This window comes from Rhinopithecus bieti, unplaced genomic scaffold (assembly GCF_001698545.2).
Source record: "Rhinopithecus bieti isolate Rb0 unplaced genomic scaffold, ASM169854v2 scaffold_29391, whole genome shotgun sequence".
NCBI classification, from domain to species: domain Eukaryota; kingdom Metazoa; phylum Chordata; class Mammalia; order Primates; family Cercopithecidae; genus Rhinopithecus; species Rhinopithecus bieti.
In genome coordinates this window covers 632579-639380 of record NW_016813148.1, presented here as the reverse complement: position 1 = coordinate 639380, position 6802 = coordinate 632579, and the positions used below count along the sequence as shown (strand labels likewise).

Genomic DNA, 6802 nt, shown 5'->3' with positions numbered 1-6802 from the left:
TTCCTTCCTTCTTCCCTTCCTTCCTTTTTCAGGATAGTCAGACCTTAACCTAGGTCTTTTGGCTCTCCAGCCTCCTCTAGTCCCGTCTCCGTTTTCCCTCACAGACATTCCCTTCAATAGATCTCTTGTACATGGAATCCTGTCTTGGAATCTACTTGCTTCCCACAAGATCAAGAATAACACACCATTGTTATTAAATTAATATTCGAAGTGATCTTGCTCTTTTATTCCCCAACAGACAATCCTCATTAACCAGACAGCTAGAATTCTCTTTTAAAAATATAATTCAGAATATTACTTCTATATCATATCCCGCTACAGCTTTTCTGCATATTCTGATTAAACACCAAAGTCCTTAAATTTTATAAGACTGAGGCCCTTGTATTAATATGTGCTGTTCTATCATCTGGGAATTATCTTTACCAAATAACCACATGACTTATTCCTTCACCTACTTTAAATTTTTACTTAAACTTCAACATTTAAATGAAGCTTCGCTGAGCACCCTTTTCAAAATAGCAACCTTTTGCAGCCTTCAGATATATTCTATCTCCTTTTCCTACTTTCCACCGAATGACTGCAGCAGTTCTCTCTGGTTGCCTAACAACATATGGCAGACACTAAAGGGACTATAGTTCCCTCATACCACTCCCACTCCTTTACTTCTAGCCTCAATTCCATGAAGCTCTCTAGATTATCAATACAGATATGCAACTCCCGTGGGCATCTGATTATTTCAGCCAAAAGTTGTCTGACCTCTCTGGCAAAGCATCTTAATGATGATAAAATCCAGAAGCCATATGTTTGGATTCTACCTGTCTCCTAGAGTCCTTATAAAATGTGAAACAGTAATGAAGAGCACTCTTTTGGAAACAATCCAAACTGCATAATTGCAAGCCTGGCCCCTGCACACCTTTCTGTAGCACAAGAGTCTTTAGAAATCTATTTTTTATTTCACTGCTAACCCTTAGTCTGTGAATTCTAGTCTACACCATATGTGCTGATTCCCCCAACCCTTTATTAGATAGCATTTCAAAATACCGTATATTTTATTTGTGTCACATAATATTTGCCTCCCTAATTTAAAAGATAAAATCCATGACGTGGATTATTTTGCACCTTTTCTTTTTTACTTACATATTTCCAGTACCTATAATACAGTAGTCACTGAAAAAACAGTTTTGAATACATGAACATACACATGGATCAATTGCATATGGATAAAAGTTGTGGACAAAATCATCAGTCAAAATATTTATGAATTTTGCTAAATAAATAAAACTTTATAAAACCATTCCATGAAAACAAAATGTTAATATTCTACATGCACAAACAGTTCAAACAATTTTATGAAAAAAATTAACTTTTAATAAGTGGAGTAGAAAATGAATGAACAATATTCCTCAAAAAAACAAATGAAAGAGGAAATAGAAAAATAAAGTTTTAATACAAATATTAAAATAGGCCAGCCCTGATGGCTCACGCCTGTAATCTCAAGACTTTGGGAGGCTGAGGCAGGTGGAACACCTGAGGTCAGAAGTTTGAGACCAGCCTGGCCAACATGGTGAAACCCCATCTGTACTAAAAATACAAAAATTAGCCAGGTACGGTGGTGAGCACCAATAATCCCAGCTACTCGGGAGGCTAAGACAGGAGAATCGCTTGAACCTGGGAGGCGGAGTTTACAGTGAGCCAAGATCGCTCCACTGTACTCCAGCCTGGGCAACAGAGCAAGACTCAAACAATGTATTAAAATAAAACAACAGTGTATTCGCCTATCTACTTTGCAAGAATCAAACAATAATGATAATATTCAATGTGACCAAGACTTCAGAAAGCCAATTAACTGTTTTCTACATTGGTTTATATATATTTTCTGGAGGTCAATTGAGAAAACAATTTCAAAATTTTAAAATACCAATTTTCTTTGAAGAAACGTTGCAATTCGCTTTTCGATCCGCCATCTGCGGTGGAGCCGCCACCAAAACGCAGATTTTCATGAAAACCCTTATGGGGCAGACCATCACCCTTGAGGTTGAACCCTTGGATACGATAGAAAATGTAAAGGCCAAGATCCAGGAGAAGGAAGGAATTCCTATCAGCAAAGACTGATCTTTGCTGGCAAGCAACTGGAAGATGGACGTACTTTGTCTGACTACAATATTCAAAAGGAGTCTACTCTTCATCTTGTGTTGAGACTTCGTGGTGGTGCTAAGAAAAGGAAGAAGAAGTCTTAGACTACTCCCAAGAAGAATAAGCACAAGAGAAAGAAGGTTAAACTGGCTGTCCTGAAATATTATAAGGTGGATGAGAATGGCAAAATTAGTCGCCTTCGCCGAGAGTGCCCGTCTGATGAATGTGGTGCTGGGGTGTTTATGGCAAGCCACTTTGACAGACATTATTGTGGCAAATTTTGTCTGACTTATTGCTTCAACAAGCCAGAAGACAAGTAACTGTATGAGTTAATAAAAGACATGAACTAACAAAAACAAACAAAAAAAAAGAAAACAAAAACTGCAATTCCACACAATTGCTAATGTGTGAAGGTTAATATAAAACATGATATAATTGTATTTTTTAACTGATAGACCTTATTCTTTAGAGCAGTTTTAGGTTCACAGCAAAACAGAAAAGAAAGTACATAGAGTTCCCAAATCCTTCCCTATACTCTCACCAAACATCCACAACATGCAGTCTTCCCCGACACCAACATGTCATATCATTATGGTACATTTGTTATAACCAGTGAACCAACATTAACACATTATCCACCAAAGATCATAGTGCTCATTAGGGCTCACTCTTGGTTTCGCACGTTCTATGGGTTTTGACAGATATGTAATGGTATGTATTCACCATTACAGCATCACACAGAATAATTATTCATCTCTTTTTTCATCTACTTTTTTCCTCTCATCACCACTCCACTGTAAGTCCTGGGTACTGTCTCCATGGTTTTGCCTTTTTCGGAATGTTGTATTTTAAACCATATATATAGCCTTTTCAGATTGGCTTCTTTCACTTATCAGTAGGTTTTTAAGATTTTTCCACATCCTAACTCATATTTTTCCAGCTCTAAATAATATTCCATTGTATGATTACACCACAGTTTATTTATCCATTTACATAATTAGAGATATCTTGGTTGCTTCCAAGTTTTAGTCATTATGAATAAAGCTGCTATATACAATTGTGTATGTTTTTGTTTGGACATATTTTCAATACATTTGGATAAATAAGAAGGAATGAGTCTGCTGGTACAAGTATGTTTAGTTTTGTAAAAAACTGCCAAACTTTCTTCCAAAGTTGCAGTACCATTTTGCATTCTCACCAGCAATTAATACAAGTTCTTATTGCTCCATCCTCTTCAGTGTTTGGTGTCAATGTTTTGGATTTTGTCCATTCTAATAGGTGTGTAGTGCTCTGTTACTGCTGTTTTAATTTTTAATTCACTAATGACATATGCAGATAAACATATTTTCATATGCTTATTTGCCATTGTATGTTTTTGATGAAGTGTCTCATTTTTTAACCATTTCTTAATTGGTTTGCTTTTGTTTTTTATTGTTGAGTTTTAAGAGTTTTCTGTGTATTTTTCATTTCGGTCTTTTACCAGATATGCATTTTACAATATTTTCTATTTTCTCCTGGTCAGTGGCTTGTCTTTCATTCTCTTAACAGTGTCTTTTGCAGGGCAGAAGTTTTTAATTTTAATAAAGTCAAACATCAATATTTATTATTGATCATGCTTTTGCTTTGCATCTAAAAGGTTGTTACCAAAACCAAGGTTATCTAGATCTTCTCCTATGCTCTAATATCTTCCAGGTGTTTTACAGTTTTAAATTTAACATTTAGTTCTATTATTAATTTTATGTTCTTTTTGCAAAAAACATATGATGTTTATCTAGATTTTTTTTTTTTTAAATATGTGGATGTCTGGTTATTTTAGCACCTTCTGTTAAAAAGTCTGTCCTTTAACAATTGAATTGCCATTGCTCTTTGTTAGAGTATCTGACTATGTTTGTGTGGGGTTGTTTTACAAGTTTTCTGTTCTGTTTGTCTATCCTTTCATCCATATGACAGTATCAATTACTGTAACTTTATGATAAGTATCACAGTTGAGCAGTATGAGTCCTCTGATTTTGTTTTTCTCCTTCAAAGACATTTTTACTAGCTTTTGACTTTTATTGTAAACTTCAAAATCAGTTTGCTGATCTCTACCATATAACTTACTGGGATTTTGGTTGAGATTGCAAGGAATTTATATATGTCAAGTTAGGAAAAACAGACATTTTAACAATATTGAGTCTTCTATCCTTCAAGACAGGTTATCTCCTCATTTTTTATTTAGATCCTATTTGATTTCTTTCTTCAGAGTTTTGTAGTTATCCTTATATAGATATGATAACATATTTTACTAGATTTATACCTAAGTATTTCATTGTGAGGATCCTAATGTAAATGGTATTGTGTTTTTTAATTCCAAATTCCAATTGTCTATTGCTGCTATATGGAAAAGAATTGATTTTGTATAATATTTATATTTTGAAAACTTGCTATAATTGTTTATCAGTCCCAAGAGGTTTTTGTTGTTGTTGAAGATTCTTTTGGATTTTATACATAAACAATCCTGTCACCTATGTACAACAACTATTTTATTTCTTCTTTCCCAATTTGTATACTTTTATTTCCTTGTCTTTTGCTTTAGATAGGACTTCTAGTGTGATGTTGAATATCGGTGGCAAGAACATATCCTTGCTCTGTTCTTGATCTTAGAGGAAAATAGTTTTTCATCATAAATACGTTATCTCTATGTTTTGTGTAGATTTTCTAATTTGAGGAAGTTCTTCTCTATTTCTGGTTTGCTAAGAGCTTTTATCATAAGTGAATATTACTTTTATGAAATGATTTTTCTTCATATATTGAAATGTTCATGTGATTTTTTTAATTGATGAAACAGATTATATTAATCGATTTTCCAATGTTAAACCAGCCGCGTATGCCTGGAATAACATGACATTTATCATGCTTAGTACTCTCTGAGATTTCTGAATCTGTGTTTTGTTTGCTTGATTTTGTTTTGTCATTAATTTTGGAAAATCTCAGTCTTTAGTATTTCAAATATATCTCTGATTCTTCCTTTCTTTCTTCAAATTCTAGTATTTCCATTATGTGTATGTTACACATTTTGTAACTGTCCTCTGTCCTTGGATATCCTGATGTGTCTTTTTCACTTTTTTTCCTGTTTGCATTTTACTTTTGGAAGTTTCTGTTGATATTTCTCTAAGTTCACTGATTCATTCCTCAGGCATGTCAAGTCCGCAGATGAGCACATCAAAGGAATTTTTAAATTTCCATTCTAGTGTTTTTGGTTTCTAGCATTTCCTTTTGATTCTTTCTTAGAATTTTTGTCTCTGTGTTTATGTAACCTGACTGTTCTTTTGGTTGTCCAATTTTTATTTTAGCACAATTAGCATATTAATTACAGCTATTATAACTCCTAATGTGATTCCACAACCTCTCCCATATCGGAGTCTGGTTCTTATGCTTACGTCTCTTCAAACTATGTTGAGGGTTTTGTTTATTTGCTTGTTTGTATGTCTTGTCAATTATTGTTGAAAGCTGGACATAATACACTGAGTAAGAGGAATGACAGTAAATAGAACTTTACTATGACATGACATTTTATGGTTATTTAACAAGGAGTTAGTTTATGTTTATTGTTTGCTATAACTTTAAGTGTCTGAAGCTTCATTTTTCCTGTTTTTGTCTCCCCTGTTGGCCTTGGGTTTCCCTAGAGATTTATTCTTAAGTAAGGTCTGAGAAATACATTTCTGACAGTTGTATTCTCCTGTTATGATATTCCTGTTATGATACAGGAGCCCAATTTATGTTGTGGTAAGATTCTGGGAAAGAGGAAGTGTTCTATATTTCTGTGATTATGCTTCAGTCTTTTGGTGAGTCTGTGCCCCTGGGTTTTGACCTTCATAACTGCTTCTCTGTTTCTACTCCCTCCTCCCTCTTTGAAGCTAGATAGAAAAGCAGAAGAATATTGGAATTTGATACTTCCTTTCCCCCATGTGAACGCTGGAGGTGGCTAGGGTTGAGTATTTCTCTTTCACCAGGTTAATTAACTTCTGCTAAAACCCAAGGTAAATTAGGCTCAGGTAAAATTGCTTCCCTGGTAGTCAGTTTATTTCCCCCCAACTCAGTAAGGAGCACTAGAGGATTTTCCTCTGAATGATACCATAAAATCTTTATGGGGCTACTGGAGATAAAACTCATGAAAGTATGCCCTCTCTCCAAGACTGTGCCTCTCGGGAGTCTTAACTGTCAAGCTTGTTCATACGGAGCCTCTAGAAATGTATGAAGTACATGTTAAGCTTTTCTACTCTGATACTAGTTTCAGAGGAGAATATTGCTCCTAGGCTTCTGCTCCAGCAAGTTGTGATTCTTTGGGTCACCCATCTTTCCATCTTAAGGAGCAGCAATTTGATGTTGACCTCCCATACTGATGGATCTAAGAAGAGTTGTTAATTTTCAGTTGGTTCATCTCTTTTCTTATTGCAAAGATGGGAGTGATGACTTCCAGGCCTCTTACAAGAAAAAATGAAAACAAGAATTTTATAGTTGTATTTTATTAATTTGTTTCATTATTGTTACCTACAGATGACATATATATATATATGATATATATATGAGATATTCATAAGACATTGGAGTTAATTATTTGTAGAAATGTGAAGGTGTGATATCAATATCAAAAGTAAATTGCATTTCAATATTTGAGCAAAAACAGTGA

The 6802-nt window shown here is 34.4% G+C and overlaps 1 pseudogene across 1 annotated transcript; it reads left to right on the top strand.

The window, feature by feature from the left end:
- Window positions 1–1803: 1803 nt before the first annotated feature.
- On the top strand, window positions 1804–2479 carry LOC108512443 (ubiquitin-40S ribosomal protein S27a pseudogene; annotated as a pseudogene). Its single transcript, XR_001880607.1, has one exon. The product of XR_001880607.1 is annotated as a ubiquitin-40S ribosomal protein S27a pseudogene (transcript).
- Window positions 2480–6802: the final 4323 nt, after the last annotated feature.